The sequence below is a fragment of the Molossus molossus genome, unplaced genomic scaffold (genome assembly GCF_014108415.1).
Source record: "Molossus molossus isolate mMolMol1 unplaced genomic scaffold, mMolMol1.p scaffold_m16_p_6, whole genome shotgun sequence".
Classification (NCBI taxonomy): domain Eukaryota; kingdom Metazoa; phylum Chordata; class Mammalia; order Chiroptera; family Molossidae; genus Molossus; species Molossus molossus.
The window spans coordinates 67,672,091-67,692,311 of NW_023425399.1; the positions used below are offsets into that span (position 1 = coordinate 67,672,091).

A 20,221-nucleotide genomic window follows, 5' to 3' on the forward strand; every position below is an offset into this window, starting at 1 on the left:
TAGAGTTTTGATGGAGTCTTTCGTGTTTTCTAGGTACAATATCATGTCGTCTACATATAATGACAGTTTCACTTCCTCCTTTCCAAATTGGATCCCTTTTATTTTTTCTTCATGTCTGATTGCTGTGGCTAAAACTTCCAGTACTATGTTAAATAAGAGTGGTGAAAGTGGGCATCTCTGTCTTCTTTCTATTCTTAAGGGAAATGGTTTTAGTTTTTGTCCATTGAGAATGATGTTGGCTGTAGGTTTTTCATATATGCCCTTTATTATGTTGAGATATGATTCCTCTATTCCCAGATTGCTGAGCGTTTTTATTAGAAATGAGTGGTGGGTTTTGTTGAATGCTTTTTCAGCATCTATTGATATGATCATATAGTTTTTATCTTTCATTTTGTTTATATGGTGTATCACATTTATTGATTTGTGAATATTGTATCAGCCTTGCATCACTGGGATGAATCCCACTTGATCTTGGTGAATAATTTTTTTTTATGTATTGCTGGATCCAATTTGCTAATATTTTTTTAAGGATTTTGGCATCTGTGTTTATCAGGGATATTGGCCTGTAGTTTTCTTTCTTTGTAGTGTCTTTATCTGGTTTTCAAATTAGAATTATGCTGACCTCATAAAATGACTTTGGAAGTCTTTCTTCTTCTTGAATTTTTGGAATAAATTGAGGAGAACAAAATAAACTGATGAACAAAATAGAACCAGAGTCATGGATACATGGAACAGACTGACAGTGTCAGAGGGGAGGTGAGTGCAGAGTACTTTATGAAAGAAGATGGAGGGATTAGCCAAAGAACATTTTGCATAGCCCATGGACACAGAAAACAGTGTTTTAATGACCAGAGAGAGAGGAGGGTGGGTTGTGGATAGAGGGGAGGCAAAGGGAGAAAACATAGGGGACATCTATAATAGTGTCAACCATAATAAAAAAAAGTAGTTCTATTTTTAAACTTTTTAAGGTAACTCTATACTGTTTTCTACAGGGGCTGTACCCTTCTGCATTCCCACCAACTGTGCACTAGGGTTCCCTTTTCTCTATATTCTTGCCAGCACTTTATCTTCAGACAGAGTGGGAGGGAAAAAGAGGGATAGAAAGGGAGAGAGAGAGAAACATGGATGTGAGAGGGGCTGCCTCCCGTACCCCGACAAGGGCCGGGGACGAACTGCAACTGAGGTACGTGACCTTGACCGGAATCGAACCTACGACTCATTGGTCTGTAGGCCGACGCTCTACCGCTGAGCCAAACCAGCCAGGGCTGTTTGTTACTTCTTTATCATTTGTATGCTATTTATTTGTTTGTTTGTTTTTTTATTTACCTAATTTCTCGGCTAGTACTTTCATTACAACAGAAAAAATAGCAAAGGTAAGCATCGTTTTCTTGTTGCTGATTTTGGTGTGAAAATTTTAGTCTTACACTATAACATATATCGATAGCTATTTTTCATATATGACCTTATCAGCTGTAGGAAGTTTTCTTTTATTCTTGTATATTTTGATATATATTTTTTTAATTTTTTTATCCTTCAGATAGAGTTGGAGGGAGAGAGGGGGGAAGAGAGAGAGAGACATCAAGTGGTTGCCACCCATATGGCCCCAACATGTGCAGGGAAAAACTGCAACCAAGGTACGTGACCTCAGCGGGAATCGAACCCGGGATCTTTGGTCTGCAGGCCTATGCTCTAACTGCTGGGCCAAACAGGCCCAGGCTATTTTGATATTTTTAATCATGAAAAAAATGTTTGATTTTTCTCAAATTCTTTTTCTGCGTCAACTGAGATGATCATGTGTATTTTCCCTTTTCATTCTATTCATGTGGTTATAGTAGATCTTTATATATTGAACCACTTGTGAATTCCTGGGAGAAATCTTACTTGGTCATAATGTATAATCTTTTTATTTTTATTTATTTTTTGCATTTTAATAACTTTATTCAAATGTCTTAGTACCAAAACATAGTGGTAGTTGGTTAGGCTACCTCTGTCGACTCAAAATTAATACAGATATAATCAACATATTGAAATATATCAACCTTTTGGGAAAACTGTAAAGTTATCTACAAAACATTGTTTACAAAAGTATAAGATATACTGTGGTTCTTTGGTTTATTTGCCAGTGCACATTTATCCATAACATGATGTAAAAATTGGGTATAATCATCCTGGATGGACTCAGGCTACAAATTGCGCCGAGTAACAATTTATGAAACTTTTAACACTGTAGATATCGTTATGTTCACTGACTTAATAGATAATCCTGAACACTACCTCAGCAACTTCAGCATTATGAAGATGAGTATTTACTTAAGACTTTCTGTTGGCATAGTAGGAGAAATTAGTGAAAGTATAGTCTAAATTCTAAATTAGAATTAATGGCAGTTTTGTAAAAACAGTCCTTAGTAAAAACTTCTGGAGTGTTAAATCAGCAAGTTTTTAGAGTGATGTTAATTTATTTCATTTCACTAATACAATAAAACTAATTTTCTTGATGGGACTATATTTTAGAGGTAGATTTGTATAAAAACTTTTTGTTCTGGACACAAACATAACCTGTTTTTCAGAAAAATATTAAAGATAAATTAATATGCCAGAATTACTAGGTTTGTAGTTTTGCTTTATATAAAATACCCTCAATTTTAAATGTAATTCCCATGTAGTAATAAAGTTCACATTTGTGGATAATCTACTACTTGCATTATGAGTACTACTAAGAAACCATTTTCACTGCCTCAAATAGTGACCTGTATTATATCTTAAAAGTGCACTTGTGGCCCTAGGCTAGTTGGTTGGAGCATGTCCCATACACCAAAAGTTGTGGGTTTGATTCCCTGCCTGGTCAGGGCACATACCTAGGTTGCAGGTTCAACCCTCAATAGGGGCACGTATGGGAGGGAACTGATTTATATTTCTCTCTCACATCAATGCTTCTGTCTCTCTCTCTCCCTCTCTCACTCTCTCTCTCTCTCTCTCTCCCTGTCTCTTTAAAATTAATAAAAACATATCCTCAGGTGAGGATTTAAGAAAACTGCATTTGTGAAATGTAAGCCTCATAATTTAAAATTTAAATTTAAATTAAGTAGATTACCATTTTTAATAACACCTAAATATACTGACACAATGTAGAACATTGGATCAATGTTAGAAATGAGGATTCACAGTTTACCTTCCCAGACTTGTCATTAACATTTCACATTATGTTTTTGGCTTTGTTTGTATGCCAAAATGAATTCAAATTAAAGCATAATTCCACTACAGGGTAATGTTAATTAGGCCATTTTCCCAAATCTGAGAACATCAATGCTAATATAGTTGTGATGTTTTGAGGATTCACTCTATAACATTATGGAGTCCATACTTAAGGATTGTGGAGAATGATTTCAGAGAAGTGTTTTTGTTGCAGCAATAATTCAATTAAGAGAACATTTCAAGAATTGTTGGAAGGTGGGTTATTCTGTAGTAGCTATGCTTCAAATGCCATGTAGTTTGCCCCAAAACAGTCCATTTCAACTTCTGAACAGTTGGTTTGGCACACTTATTTGATGAATATTCAGTTAAACATTTGGATACGAGCTTTTGCCAGAAGGTCACATCTCTGCCATTCATTGTGGAATGTTTTAGAAGACATTCTATGCCTTCTGTTAACTCTACACACTTCTGTGCTTAGATCTCTAGTACAATGACAATGTCAGCACAGAAGGCTTTGCTTTAAAAAACAAAAACAAAAACAAAAAACAGGATTCTGCCGTGGCATGTCTTAAATTGAGCTTCTAATCTTTCAAAATTAAGACTGTTCCTCCTTTCAAATGGTAAATTCTCTTGAATGTATATAGATTTGCAGAAATTGAATGACAGTAGTAGCTTTGACTTTCTAACAACTTCTCCAACACAATCTTTTCCATTCTCATCAGGTCTGGAACTCTGTACATTTACTGGCTTGTTCAGATAAAGTTAGTTACCAATGGGACATTACTTTCTTCTTTTATTGATTTTATAGCCAGGTAGGAAAGCTTAGTCCAATGCACCTAAGGGGTGTACCTTAGGTTATACCTTCATTTTGGACAGGAATCTGTTCAGTAAATTCACAGCTATAGAAAAATGTCTCTGTGATGAAGCAAAAAAACTGCGTTAGACTAAGAAGATCTTTTACTTTTTAAAAATCCTTTAGTCTTTCAGTCATCCCAAAGTCATTATCATGTACAGATTCAATTAGTCTCAAGCCACAGACCTTTGACCGACAGTTTGACTCCTTGTTCGTGAATGCAACTCTTTCACTATAATCACCCTCCCCAGGCCTGTTCTCACCTCAGCCCACCATATTAGAACAGAGAGGCCTATGAGGTGAGGGTAATCCAGGCAAGAGGGGAATGCCCTGGGGAGGGGAGCTGTCCTGGGAGGATGTCTTCATAGTGCTGCCCAGATGACATCTCAGGGTCAGCTCAGACCCAAAGGCTGTATAATCCTTTCAATATGCTGTTGGATTCAATTTGGTGGTATTTTGCTGAGGATTTTTACATCTATATTTATAAGATACATTGGTCTGTAGTTTCTTTTTCTTGAAGTGTCTTTGGTATTAGGGTAAAATCGGCCTCATAGAATGAATTAGGAAGTGCTCCCTGCTGTATTATTTTTGAGTTTGATTTCCCTTCCAGATGTTCAGCTCCAGCTCCTGTGGCTGCGGGCCTGGTCCTTGGGGGCCTGGTGCCTGCTATTGGACTTATAGGCTGATGCTGGGCCAGCAGTGAGGTGGCCAGGGGATTCAGCTGTGTCTCTCCTGATCTGCAGAAGACTTAACCAATGGTTCATATGATGATTTCCTAAATGCTGAACAACTTCAGAAACTCTTTTATCTTTTTGAGTCAACTGAGGATCCTATAATTTTGGAAAGAGCTTTGGTCATTCTGTGTAGCAATACAGACTTTTCAACTAACCAAGTCATTATTCATGAATTGTGTAGTATTCCAATTGCTGGAAGCAAAATCAACAATCCCAACCACAGTATCAAAGAGAAGGCTTTAAATGCACTGAGTAACCTGAGTGGGAATGTTGAAAATCAAATCAAGGTAAAGATATATGTCAATCAAGTCTGTGAGGCTGTCTTCTCCGGTCCATCTGAACTCCTCCATGTAGCTGGCCAGACTGAGATTGTTAACAAACATGACAGTTACCAACAACCACCAGCACATGCTTAACAGTTACAGTACAGACCTATTCCAAGTATTGCTTAAAGGAAATGAAAGCACCAAGCTTCAAATTCTGAAACTGCTGTTGAATTTGTCTGAAAATCCAGCCATGACAGAAGGACTACTTGGTGGATTCATCATTCCTTTCCCTTTATGATGGCCATATGGCAAAGTTTTTATGCTATTTTAGAATATAAATAACTGCCTCAGAAAAGAAGGTCACTTATCATTTAGCCTACTTTCACCAAAAGTTTACTGTTCTCCCTGTTATATGGAGAAGAATGTGCCCAGAAAAATGAGAGCGTTGGTTAAACACTATGAAGTGGACGTTAAGGAAAAGGTAACAATAATACTCAAATTCTAACTGGTAGGTTTTATTTTTCCACAGAGTAATGCAGTCTGGCAGTAATGCACGTAAACTTTTTCATCTTCTTTACAAAGGGATTCTTTCAGCTGCTGAATATAAACAGTAAATACTAGATTTCACCATTTACACAGCTATGACTTGCCATGGTCTCCTGGTTTATTTTGGACCAGTTTATTGATACCAAATTAATATTAACATCTTGTTCTGAAACACTTATTTTTGTCTTATTTTGCTATTTACTGAATGACTTCAATTATTGCCTCTATGTGAAGAGACAGTGACAATTTTATGTATAAGCTACTCTTTTACTATTTGCTGTGATTTGTAGTTACTCATCTGAGAGAGCATTAGTATGTGATTGTTTCAGAATTGCCACAGAAATGACCTTGTTCTTTTAGGAGCAACAAGATCTTAAGCTGTTGAGTCCACCTGCCAGCCTAGACATACTGCTTTTGAAAGGCCTTTCCAATCACTGGAATCTATTCTAGTCAAAGAAAATTGTAAACTGTTAGAGGAATTGTTTCCTAGAACTCACCTACTCCCATTCAGTGTGCCAGTATGTAAAGATGCTATATATAAAATACTGGGATCAATCAGAATGTCTACCTATAGTCAATTGGTTAAATTATCTAGTCTTAAAAGAACTAAGCAAGTCTGAATGTGCTGATGTGGAAAGATACCCATAAACTATGGATGTGTTTTTTAAATTTAAAAATATGGACAACACACTTCTACAGTGATACTCAAATTCCTGGGAGTGAGAACTGTGGAATGAGGAAATTAATTTCTAACGTATATCTCCTTCTATTGTTTGAATGTTTTACTATGGCATAGATTTTATAATAATTTTTTTAATAAAAAGGAAAAACATTTTTTTTTTTAAAGAAGAGTTTGAGAAGGATTGGTGTTAATTCTTCTTTGAATGTTTGGTAGAATTTACTAGATAAGTCCTGAATCTTAATGTGTTTGAAGTCTTTTGTTTTTTTTGGCTTGTTTGCTTTTTAAAAAACCACTGATTTGATGTCTTTACTTCTTATAAGTTTGTTCAGATTTTCTATTCCTTCTTGAGTCAGTTTTGGTAATTTAGGTGTTTCTAGGAATTTTTTCATTTCATCTAATTTATTGGTGGGCAATTATTCATAGCATTTTTTTTTTTTCCTAATCCTCATCCAAGGATATTTTTTCCATTTGTCTTCAGATAGACTGGGAAGGAGGGAAGGAGAAGGAGGGAGGGAGGGAGGAAGGGGGGAGAGAGAGAGAGAGAGAGAGAGAGAGAGAGAGAGAGAGAGAGAGAGACATTGATGTGGGAGAGATGTATCTACTGGTTGCCTCCTGCATGACCTTGACCAGGGACAGGGACAGGACCACAACCAAGGTATGTGCCCTTGACTGGAATTGAACACATGACTCTTTGGTCCATGGGTCGATGCTCTAGCCACTGAGCTAAACTGGCCAGGACTCATAGCATTCTTTTATTTTTATTTCTGTGAAGTTGGTTGTAAGGTCACCATTTTTATTTCTGATTTTAGTTATCTGTATCTTCTATTTTTCTTTCTCACTGTAGCTAACATTTGTCAAATTTTTTTCCTAAAAACAAGCAATAGGTTCCATTGATTCTATTGTTTTTTCTATAATCTACTTCATTTATCTCTATTCTAATTTTTATTATCTCCTTCTGCCACCTTTGCATTTAGTTTTCTTTTTTTTGTTTCTTACATTTTTTAATGGTCTGAATTGTATCCCCCTAAAATTTATATGTTGAAGCCTTACCCTTCGATGTGACTGATTTGAAAATGAGGCATTTATGGAGGTTAAATGAGGTCATGAGTGTAGTTCTGTTTCTCTGGAGAATCCTGACTAACACATTATTTTATTAATTTCTAAGTCTTCACTCAAGGGTATGTTTATATAAAATATTCCTACAGGAAATTATCTTTCAAGTCTATTCTACAAAAAAAAAAAAATTCCTTATAACAAATGAGAACAAGGACCATGCTTATTTTTTTCTCCCTTTTTATATTTTGTGGTTTTACCAACTTATCAATATTTTAAAAAGCTTAGGAGAACATACATTGAATGGCAGTACATGCCTGCTTTGGACAAGGACAGGTTGTAGTAGAGAATGTTAAATGTATTATGTTTATTAAAGGGGAGGTGATTTTTGCCATTGTAGGGATTGGCAAGTCTGAAATCTATAGGCAGACTGGTGGGCTGAAGATTCAGGTAAGAGTTGATACTGCTATTCTGTATCTGAAGGCTAAATCTCAGGCAGAATTTCTGTTCTGCAGGCAAAATTTAATTTTTGGGAAACTTTGGTGTTTGCTCTTAAGGCCTACACCTGATTGAATGAGGCTTTCTCACATCATATAGGGTAATGTGATTACCTTTAAGTCACCTGATTGTAAATATTAATCTCATCCAAAAAATACCTTCATAGCAATATGTAAACTAGTGTTTGACCAAAGAACTAATCACCATAGTCTTGCCAAATTAACACGTAAAATCAGCTATGTAGAAATTTGATCATTTTAGAATAATAGTCAAAGATATTAGAAGAGATGGCCTAAACAGAAGTTGGCATTTATGAGAACTCATTGAATGTTGTTTTTCATTTGACTCAAAATTCATTTAGAAAACAAGTTAAATCAGAAATATTTCAAAATAGCTACTTCTTTAAGCAAGTAAATGCATAAACCATGCCTCTATCTGTGAAGAATTAATCAGGATGTATTTGCAATTGCTAAAAGTAATTATGACAAAGGACAGTGTGCCTATCAAATAAATGGTTGTTTTTGTTGTCCAGGATGCACCCTTTATCATTTGCTCGCTCTCTTTGGAAGATCATTTACATCGATTCAAACTGTGTGTCAGGAAGTAAGATGCTCCCTGATAGCTCAGTAAAAAGACTTGCGAGACTCATAAACTACAGGGGCTTGATGAATGGATAACCTATGGGATTAAAATAGCATTTTAAAATGGATATATTTTTTCCTGCAGATATCCTTGGGAGACAGTTCTCTTGACTCCTAGAATGGGCTTTATTTTGACAATGGCTCCATACCAAGATAATGGTCCCTTTTGATAAGTCATCAGATGTCTGGAGCCCCAACTATATTAACCAACCTTACCGGTTTGTTAGGGGCATCAAATGAATAATGCATATGAAAGTATTTTGGAAGGGATCAAACACTAAAAGGTTGATGATACCTGTAAGTTATGCTGTGTCAGAGAACTCACCAGAGGCCACTTTTTTGGTTTCAAATCCTTGCACAATATTTAAATGTATTTTGGCATTTTAGATGGGAAGGATGGTTTTATTGAATTTTGGAACTTTCATTGTGTGAAGCAAAGCGATAGGAGTTCATTGAATTCAAGGTTTTAATAGCAGAGGCAGTAATGTGATTTATATGACTATCAATGTAACAAGTTAAGCATTTCTTTAAAGGATAATTCTAAGACCAACTATTTCGGTTTATTGTAAAAAAATATCAATCATGAAAAATTTTGAGAATGTGTTCTCTTACCTTCTGATCTCTCTTTTTCTGCATTCTTATAAATACTGAGGCCGTCATCATATTTTTCCTCTGTACCCCCTTCTTATGTTATTTCAATCAGGATGAAGGCTTTAGTCACTTGTATTCCCCAAACTTTCAAATCTTTGCCTCTAGCTCCCTTTTGACTTCAGGACCACTATTTTTAGCTGCTTGGATATGTCAAAAGAATCTCAAACTAAATATAGCCTAAATTGAAGTCTTTATCTTTATGCCTGTATCAGCTTCTGCTTCTGAATCTCTGTCTTGGCTAGTGGTATCACCATTGTATTAGTTAAATTAACCCTAGCTTCTGGGTAAATCACAAAATCTTAGTGGCTTAACACAATAGATGTTTCTTTCTTACTAATATAAAGTCCAATGAATGGGAAGGGGATGTGGGCTTTCCTTTTAGGGACCCAGGCTAACAGAGGCTTTTTTTCCCCATCACCCTGTGCACTGTCATCCAGCTGATAGGGGAAGAGAATGGAAGAAAATTTTATTCATTTTTTTTTTTTTTCAGATCACGTGATGGAAGTGGTGTTCATCATCTCCACTCACATTCCTTTCACCCAAAATTAGTCACATTGCCACAACTAACTGCAAGGGAGAATGGGATATATTATTTGTTTATATGCTCAGAACTAGGAAGGAATAGGTTAGATGGGAATATAGCAGTATCTTCCATAACCCATCTTCACATTAAAGTTAACAACCTCTCATCTTTGATTTTACTCTCTTTTTAGCCATTTTAAGGTAAATAAGTATATTCTGTCACTCAAATCCATCCTCCTTTTCCAATTATGACTGCCACTATCCTATTCTGAACCTTGATAATTTCTTCCTCAGACTTTGGGATAGTTTTCAAAACAACACTCTTGGTTGTGATCACTATAAACCATCCTTCATGTGGCCAATGTTGTCTTTCTGTTATACCTTATTAATGATGTCTCTCTTACCCTTAAACATGCTTCAGTAGCCTCAGGATAAAATGAAAACTCTGGCAAAGTATTATTCTGATTCCATGTCTCATCCTCTGCCTGGTGAACCTCTACTTATTACTTTTTCTGTGATATCTTTCTCTATGGTCCCTACTTCCTAGAAGAAGAATTAGTTACTTCTTCCTCTGTGGTGCTACATATCTCCAGAATAATGTATAGTACATTTTAAATAGATTATAAGCTCCACAAGAACTTGTTCACTGCTACAGTTATAGGCCTAAATTTTTGGGTACTTGATAAGCTCTCAGTAAGCACTGGATAAATTGATTGTAGTTTTGTATGTACATATCTGTTTACCATATTGGATTGTATTCAAATTAAAAATGAAGATTATGCCTACTGATTTCCCCTATGCCTGGTGTATGGTATTATAATAAATAAATTGTTACTGAATTGAGTAAAATGGGTCTCAGAACACATGAAATAAAATTATTGAGGATGGTTGGCTTAAAACGTAGCAAATGGTTCTGGAAAAAGAAAGCATTAAACATACACATACAAATAGCACCATTATGAAAAAAACTCTGATTGCCAATTATGTATCAGGATTGTCCTAGGCATTAGGGCCACAGCAGTGAATAAACACAGACACAGTTACTTCTCTTCTGGAGCTCATGGTTCATGACTATAGAAAACTGGGATATCATACTGAACAAAAATTAACATTGAGAAAACATATGAAAAGGGACCCCAATTTATGCTGTGGACTCAGAGAAGTGGTCCTTAAAGAAAAGGCACTTAAGTTGAGATGTAAAGGACATGAAGGTATTAACCAGGTAGAAGGGAAGAGATGGGTGATTTTCACAAGACTACAGGCAAAGTCTCTGTTGTCAGAGGAAGTATGGTATATTTGAAGATTAAAAATCACGCCCTGGCCAGTTTGGCTCAGCGGTTAGAGCGTCGGCCTGCGGTCCGGAGAGACCCGGGTTCGGTTCCCGCTAAGGGCACGTACTTCGGTTGCAGTTTGTCCCCGGCCCTGGTTGGTTGTGCGGTGGCAGCCACTCGATGCGTCCCTTCACGTCGATGTTTCTCTCTTTCTCTCTCCCTTCCTCTCTCTCCCTCCCACTCTATCTGTACAAAAAAAATGGAAAAATATCCTCGGGTGAGGATATAAAAAAAAAAAAAAAAAAAAAAAATCTCAATGTGTTTAGAGATAGAGAGTGAGAGCGAGAGCAATGTAAGACAGGCTTGGGGAAAGAGGCAAGGACTAGACAGTGGGCCATGTTACAAATTTTTGTCTTTATCCTAAGAGCAATAGAAAGCCATTGAAGTTTTAATTAATGGGGGACATGATTAATTATTTGTTTTGGAACGATTACTCTGACTATAGTTGGGGTGAGAGCAGATGTGGGAGACCAGTTAAAAGGCTATTGCAACTGTACAAGCAAGGGATGGTGGTAGCTTGGACTATCAGAGTAGCAGGTGAGAAGAGAGAAGCAAACAGCATTGGAAGTTTTCTAAAAGGTCAAATGGACAAAATGTAGTGATGTATAGCATGCAGTGAAGGAAAATCTTGGTGGTTTCATATACTAAGATGGGGAACATTGAGAGAAGACCATAATTTCATCTTGGACGTGGTGAACCTGCCATTACCAATAACTGTAACCCTCCTTAATTTCAATTCCAATGACCCTCTTACCACCAGTTCTTTTGTTTCTAGGTCTCTCTCTCTAATACCCCCCACTCCAGTGTTGCTTTTCTACCAGCACCTATAATCCATTGATTTCTCACCATTTCACTGCTTTTCACTCCTTTTGTGAGGACTGTATTATTCAATTTCTATCTAATCATGACCACTTATTGACTACTTTATTAAATTTGTATTCATTCCATAATTATAGTCACTCCTTTGCATGCATGAGAATCTGGTTACAGGTGGAAGTGGGTGTGTCATTGAGGAATATTGTTTTTTGTTTTTGTTTGGAAGAGATTTGAGCTTGTTTAAATGTTGATGGAAAGGATCCAGATGAGAGGGATGAGCAGAATGCATAAGAGAGGAAGAGATCATTAATGGTGGCATTTTATCTGAGAAGGTGACAAGGGATTGAATCTGAGGCCAGATGCAAGGATTAACATTAGGTAGGTTGAGGAATACCTTTTTACTAATATTGAAAGAATGAAGGAAACTCTGGGCACATAAAGAACTAGGGCTGTAGAGTTGGATATGGGTCAGAGAGGACATTGCTGTCTGAGGTCTTTTGTTTCTCTAAGAAGGAGGAAAGACTATCTGAGAGTGAGGGAGGTGTCTAAACAATGTTAAAGATAGTTTTTAAAAGTATTTTTTGTCGATTTTTAGAGAGTGAGAGAAACATTGATCAGCTGCCTCCTGCGTGCCCCCTACTGGGGATCGAGCCTGAAACCTGGGCATGTGCCCTGACCAGGAATTGAACCTGTGACTTCTTGGTGCATGGGACAATGCTCAACCAAGTGAGCCACACTAGCCAGGGCAAGAGATATTTTAGAGTTGGTGATCATGAATCATCAGTGGACATCTGATCCTCAGTTACTTCGGTGGTTGCAGGAGATAATAGTTTTTTTGAACAAGCAAAGATCACCAAGGGAAAAATATTTAAGAGTGGCATTTTGTTGAGTAGCCAAATATCCACTTCTTTTTTTGCTATATAATAAGTCAATGTGCATATAGGGAAATGGTAGAGATAGTTTGGAGAAAAACACTTTGAAAGTGACTTAGTCTGTTTTTTTTTTTTTCTTCAGGAATTAGTGAGATTGAGTAAGACTAAGCTTTTCCTCAGAGATAAAGTTCTCACTGGGCTGAGTGGGAGTCCAGAGACCTGAGTCATAATTCTAATTCTGCCACTAGTTAGGTTCTTTCTCTGGGTTTTAGTTTTCTTATCAAAAAAGTATGAAGAAATGATCTTATTTTTCTATACTTAAAAAATCTTCGAGTCTGTGACATTCTATCTCCATCTTGGCTGCTTCCAACTGACAAGCAGGGGTGTAATTCATGGACTTCTCTTTGGAGTTGGAGTTGAAAGTATTTTTACACATCATCTGAATCTGAATTCTTGTTTTGTGATAGGCTTTTGAGGGGACCCGATGAACATGACTCTTCTTGGACAATGTAGGTAAAATCGACAAGTTCCTAGAATCATATAGTCTTCTAAAATTCAACCAGAAAGAGTCAAAAAACCTGAACAGACCAAGAACAACTTAGTAAATAGAAGAAGTAATCAATAAACTCCCAGCAAACAAAAGCCCTGGTCCAATGGCTTCATAGGGGATATTTACCAAATATTCAAAGAACTAACACGTATTATTCTCAAACTATTCCAAAAAGTTCCAAAAAGTGGAAGGAAGACTTCCAAGCTCTTTTTTTTTTAATCCTCACCCGAGGACATTTTTTTTTTTTTTTTGCATTTATCTTCAGATAGAGCTGGAGGGAGAGAGGGAGGAAGAGAGAGAGAGAGAGAGAAACATCAACTGGTTGCCACCCACACACTCTAACTGCTGAGCCAAACTGACCAGAGTCCAAGCTCTTTTTATGAGGCCAGCATAATACTGATTCCTGAACCAGAAAAAGAGACTACAAAGAAAGAAATTACAGGTTAATATCCCTGATGAACATAGATGCTAAAATCATCAACAAAATATTAGCAAATCAGATCCAGCAATATACTAAAAAAGTATTCACCATGACCAAGTGGGATCCATCCCAAGGATGCAAGGCTGATACAATATTTGCAAATCAATAAATATGATACACCATATAAACAGAATGAAGGATAAATATCATATGCTCATATCAATAGGTGCTGAAAAGCATTTGAAAAAATCCAGCACCCATTTTTAATAAAAACTCTCAGCAAAGTGGTAACCAAAGGATTATGCCTCAATATAACAATGTCTATATATGAAAAACCTACAGCCATTATCATACTCAGTGGGCAAAAACGAAAAGCATTTTTCTTAAGAACAGGAACAAGACAGGGATGTCCACTTTCACCCTGCTTATTCAACATAGTACTGGAAGACTTAGCCACACCAATCAGACAGGAAGAAAACATAAAAGGCATTGAAATCAGAAAGGAGGAAGTGAAACTGTCATTATTTGCAGATGACATGATATTATACATAGAAAACCCTAAGGACTCCACCAAAAACTACTAGATTTAATAAATGAATTTCACAAAGTAGCAGGATATAAAATTAGCATGCATAAATAATTGGTATTTTTATACACCAATAATGAACACACAAAAAGAGAAACTAAAAAAAAATATCTCATTTACCACTGCAACAAAAAAATTAAGATACCTAGGTATAAACTTAACCAAGGAGGTAAAAGACCTATTCTCAGAAAACTACAGGATATTGAAAAAAGAAACAGAGTAATATATAAAAGAGTGGAAGCATATACCATGTTCATGGATTTGAAGAATCAACATTAAAATGTCCATACGACACAAAGTTACCCAAAGCAATCTATAGATTCAATGCAATTCCTATTAAAATAGCAATGGTATATTTCACGTATATAGAACAAATATTCCAAGCCTTTATATAGAAACAAAAAACACCCCAAATAGCCACAGCAATCTTGAAAAAGAAGAATAAAGTTGGAGGGCTTACATTCCAGATATGAGGTTATACTACCAAGTCATTGTAATCAAAAGAGACTGGTACTGGCACAAAAACAAGCATATAGATCAATGAAAGAGAACAGTGTTTCTATGGCTTAATACAGAGATACTCAACAAATGCAATTGTGATTAATCAATTTTGGGGGTTGTATAAAAGAAGGAAGGCAGGGATAATTCAGTCCTGGACTCAGAGCCTCTATGTGGAAATTCTCAAAAGCATAGTAGACTCACTTTCAGTAATAATTCATGGTTTAAAATTTAGTGAAATTGAAGCATGTGTCTATTTTGGTGAACTTGGACCTAGAGAAGAGATAAGAAGTAAAGTCCTATTTCAAAGAGAGCATCTTGTCTCTCTTACAAAATAATAATTATTATTAATATTATTTTTCCCAGTCGATGTGGCTCAGTGGTTGACCGTCGACCCATGCACCAAGAGGTCGCCAGTTTGATTCTCGGTCGGAGTACATGCTCAGGTTGTAGGTCCAATTCCCAGTGGGGGCATGCAGGAGGCAGCCAATTGATGTTCTCTCTCATTGATGTTTCTGTCTCTCCCTCCCTTTCCCTTCCTTTCTCTCTAAAAAGCAATAAAGAAAAAAAAAATTTGTAAATATTGTTTTTAATTATTTTACCTCAATACTAGTTTTAATAAACAGAGAATCTTGTTGATTGGGAGCTGGGATATTTTGTAGCTATAGTAAACCACTGTTTGTGATGACAATTTTGCTCAAGAGTTGTGAGGGAAATGAGAAGCTATGATGTTTATGGTCTGACTCCAGAGATCCAGAGAAGTAGAGGATTTTCAGAGGTTCTGATCAGTGTGACATAGTATCATCTGAGCGAGATTTATGGGAATGGACACCATCCTTTCCAAGGTTTATTGAAAGTGAAGATTGTGATGGTATAAGTGTGAGCTCTAAGCAACTGCTGTTCTCTGACCAGCATGGCAGGGCAGCCTTGATAATATGATACACACTATAAATGTATATGCATGTGTACAGCTTACACACAAATTCAGTGGTCAGTGAAATTAAGTTGTTCAAAAATAAATATTGGTGATGTTTAGATATTCCTTATGTGTTAAGGCTGCTGTTCATTTAAAATCTCAAATCTCAGTACCAGTATCAAATGAATACTTTTGCATGGACAGAGGCCCATTTATCTATGGGTATTTGTCTATTAAAGTTAACCTCTGTACATTTTTTGCCTGTGATTCTCTAATTTTAACTTATACAAATACTCATTTCTGTAAAGTTGGAAGTAATCTGTCTGTTTGAATTCTATGGTCTTTCTTTACAGTATAACATAGCATTTAATTATATTCTGCCTTGCAATATAGTGGTTTATATGGAGACATACATTAGAATGGAACCTTCTTAAGGACAAGAATCATATCTTATTTTTATATTTCACACAGCAATTAACCCTGTACTTTGCATATAATAAGCAGCAAAGATGAGTCAGATGAATATTTAATGAATAATTTTAAACATTTTTTTTCCACACCATTTTAAGTGGCTTTCACATTAATTTATTTTCAACCCATTCTGTTGAAAACTGTTGCATAGGTTTTTGGATTTAAGCCAGGTCACAACTTTGGCTATTTAATAAGAAAAGCAACTATCTCTGTATGGCTACCGCTACTACTTCTTCTAATTGCTGTTCATTGAGCAAGCATTGTACTTTATCATTTGTTATATCACTTAATTTTCTTCCACACCCTATGTGTTGGGTATTAATTTTTTCATTTTAGCATTTAGAAAATAGAGACTCAGGAATATGCCCAGATTCTCATAGGTAGATAGTCAAAACTACATCTGTCTTACCCCTAACTTTTCTTTATTCTTATCCCTCATGGGCTTTTTCTAGTTGCCATATGAACTCAAATTGTATTTTCAATATGCATTTTTATGATGTGATAAAATGATAAACAAATGCACATCCAAAATGGAAATAAGGGTATTAGCATAAAGACAGGATAAGCCATGGATATTGCTTTCATTAAGCATAAAATCTCCCACAGAAAGTGGATAGAATATAAATTTATTTAGAAAAATAATTTTAGAGGATAATACTAAGTTTTTCTTTCTTTGGTTTGGCATTTAAATGTTCAGAATAAAACCTAATCTTTGGGGGGCCGTGGAGGGCAGAGCCTCCGCCAACCCCACCGTGGACCGCTGGGAGATGGCGGCTACTGAGGGGGTCGGGAGGCTACGCAGGGCTGGGAGCCCAGTGAGCCGGAGCCGCCAGGCCCCAGCCGCGGGCCCCAGCCGCTCGCCCCGCCGCCCCCGCAGCAGCAAGAAGAAACGATGGCGGCCGAGGCCGGAGAAACGGTAGCATCCCCCATGGACGACGGGTTCCTGAGCCTGGACTCTCCGACTTATGTTCTGTACAGAGACAGAGCGGAATGGGCTGCTATAGATCCAGTGCCACGGAATGACGGCCCCAATCCAGTGGTCCAGATCATTTATAGTGAACAATTTAGAGATGTTTATGATTATTTCCAGGCTGTGCTGCAGCGTGATGAAAGAAGTGAACGAGTTTTTAAATTAACCAGAGATGCTATTGAGTTAAATACAGCCAATTATACAGTGTGGCATTACCGGAGAGTTCAAAAGGATCTACATGAGGAAATGAACTACATCACTGCAATAATTGAAGAACAGCCCCAAAACTATCAAGTTTGGCATCATAGGCGAGTATTAGTGGAATGGCTAAGATCCATCTCAGGAACTTGAGTTTATTGCCGATATTCTTAATCAGGATGCAAAGAATTATCATGCCTGGCAACATCGACAGTGGGTTATTCAGGAATTTAAACTTTGGGTTGCAGTATGTAGACCAACTTCTTAAAGAGGACGGGAGAAATAATTCTGTCTGGAACCAAAGATATTTCGTAATTTCTAACACCACTGACTACAGTGATCATGCTATGTTGGAAAGAGAAGTCCAGTACACTCTGGAAATGATCAAACTAGTACCACATAATGAAAGTGCATGGAACTATTTGAAAGGTTATGTGAAATCCTTGCTAAAGAAAAGGACACTATAAGAAAGGAATATTGGAAATATACTGGAAGATCCCTTCAAAGCAAACACAGCACAGAAAGTGACCTACCAGCAAATGTACAGCAATAACACCACCTAGGAGAACTTGCTAGAATGCTTCTATTTTTTAAAGAGACTCTAATGCAGGAGTTTAAAACTAGAGTGATCATTCCCTTTGCCTGTAGTGTAAAACATGCATTACACAGGTATTGCTTTTTTAAACAAGAACTAAGTATAGGATGTTCCTTGGGTGCTGCTGCCATTCAGACTGGCTCTAAGTAACTTGATTCTCTCTCTCTCTCTTTTTTTTTTATTAATCCTCACTCGAGGACATTTTTCCATATTTTGTTCAGATAGAGTGGGAGGGAGAGAGAGAGAAAAACATCAACGTGAAAGGGACACATCGAGTGGTTGCTACCCGCACGACCCAACCAGGACCAGGGACAAACTGCAACCCAGGGACGTGCCCTTAGCTGGAACCGAACCCGGGTCTCTGGACCGCAGGCCTACGCTCTAACCGCTGAGCCAAACTGGCCAGGATAGTAACTTGATTCTTTTAAAGCAAATTAATTTGTGGGGAGGGAGAAGAAACATAGTCCCATAAAGGAACTTTTGTAGTCTTATCAACATTTACTCTAATCCCTTAGCATCAGCTCCTCCCTAAATGGGATATGCATCAGAATTTGCAGCATTAATGATTGTAGATAACTTGGATGTAATGGATATGAGATAACTTAAATTTCGGTTCAGGAAGCAAGGAATGCAATTGTTACATTAGAGCTGCTATGCCACACTCACAGTATCTTGCTATCCCTGTAACCAACTAATGCCAAAAGAATGGTTTTGTAATAAAATTATAGATGTATCTTAAAACAAACAAAAAATAAAAACCTAATCTTTGGACTAAATCATACTAGTTTAAAAGTGAACAAGTATTTTCATAACTCCAAAATTGGGTCCAGAACCACAGCTCTGAAGGACACGAAAGAAGGCCCACAAAAAGTTTCTAGAAACTTAAGATCTTGCCATGGAGACAGGATTTAGACCTGAGCAGTATAAGACAAAGAATGGGGCAGTACTTGATTAAGGGCCTGACCTTGATGTAGCCAGTGTTCCCAGAGCAGCCATAACCTAGTCCCTGGAAGGTGGGAGCAGTGTGGTCTTGTTGTCTACAAAGGGGATCTGAAGAACAAATAGGCTTATATTCTATTAGTTATTATGACTACTGTTCTAATTCCTTTAGTTAAGCACTTACTGTGTTTATTTTATGTCTTATGTTTATATATTATAATACTCCGTCATTTAAAGAGCCAGAGATGAGCCTGGCTGGTGAGGTTTAGTGGACTGAGCATCACTGAGAGGTCCCAGTTTGATTCCCGGTCAGGGCTCATGTCTGGGTTGCAGGCTCCGTCTCCAGCAGGGGACGTGCAGGAGGCTGCTGATGGAAGTTTTTCTCTCACATTGATATTTCTATCTTTCTCTCTCTAAAAAATCAATTAAAAAATATTTTAAAAAAAGAGCCAGAGATGAGAGGATAAGTATTTTAGGTAGTTAATTCTTACTTGTCCTTCAGATCTCAGTTCAAATGTCAGTTCTTCAGGAAAGTCCTTGTCTCATTTCTCTCTCTACCCCAGAACTAGGCCAGGTGTCTTGTAATAAGCAGTTACAGGATTCAGTATTTTTCCTTACCACCACTTAATCATGATTAGCATTGATATATCAGGATGTAAGCTTTCTTGCTAGAATGTAAGGTCCACGAGGGCAGAGATCTTTATTTTGTTTACTGATCAGTGCTTGGCACACAATAGGTACTCAAAAAAATATTTCTGGAATAGAAAAAGCACTGCTTACCCTCTAGGTATCCTTTGCTTTTATATTATTTTTTAAAATCTCAAATTGGTGTGTTTTATTATTGACTACTTCTTTTGTACATGGGTTTTATGCTAAGAAGACATACTTGCTTGTGTAAAAAGGCCTAGTAGTGAAAATGCTTGGTCTTCATGCCTCTCTGATGAAGGCATCTTTCTTCATCCTCTCTCTGTACTCATAGGAAGGAAAGAGTGTGTACAATAGCCTCTTTTGACCATGGTGTCCCTGGACATAGAATTCTGTTTTAAAAGCCTGGTTGTTCAAGTGCTTAATTTAACCAGTTTTATCTAAATTAGGTAAGATTCTAGTGGTTATTGAGAGAGCTAAGATTTTACCTGAACCTCAGGCTTAGACTAAACCCATTCTGAGTGGAGAGCAGAAGCTCTCTTACCTCTGCTGCCAGAGATGGTGTAGGTGTGAAACGCAGTCTGTTGTTATGGTTTACAGGGCTCTTTCCCCAGTCTAATCCACCTCTGTCCAAAACTAAGAGAAGTACTTGATGTACTGAGAACATATAACAACTCAACCTAGAAACCTATCCAGTAAAGCTATCCTTCAAGAACAAGAGTGAAATAAAGACATTTTTAGATAACATAAATCTAAGAGTTTATTATGAAAAGAT

The 20,221-nt window shown here is 37.0% G+C and overlaps 3 pseudogenes; 2 read left to right on the plus strand and 1 right to left on the minus strand.

Annotated features, from left to right (window-relative positions):
* Nucleotides 1-3,417: 3,417 nt before the first annotated feature.
* On the minus strand, nucleotides 3,418-4,411 carry LOC118619234 (annotated as a pseudogene).
* Nucleotides 4,412-4,473: 62 nt separating this feature from the next.
* Nucleotides 4,474-5,550, plus strand: LOC118619235 (annotated as a pseudogene).
* An 11,316-nt stretch (nucleotides 5,551-16,866) lies between these two features.
* Nucleotides 16,867-17,829, plus strand: LOC118619028 (annotated as a pseudogene).
* Nucleotides 17,830-20,221: the final 2,392 nt, after the last annotated feature.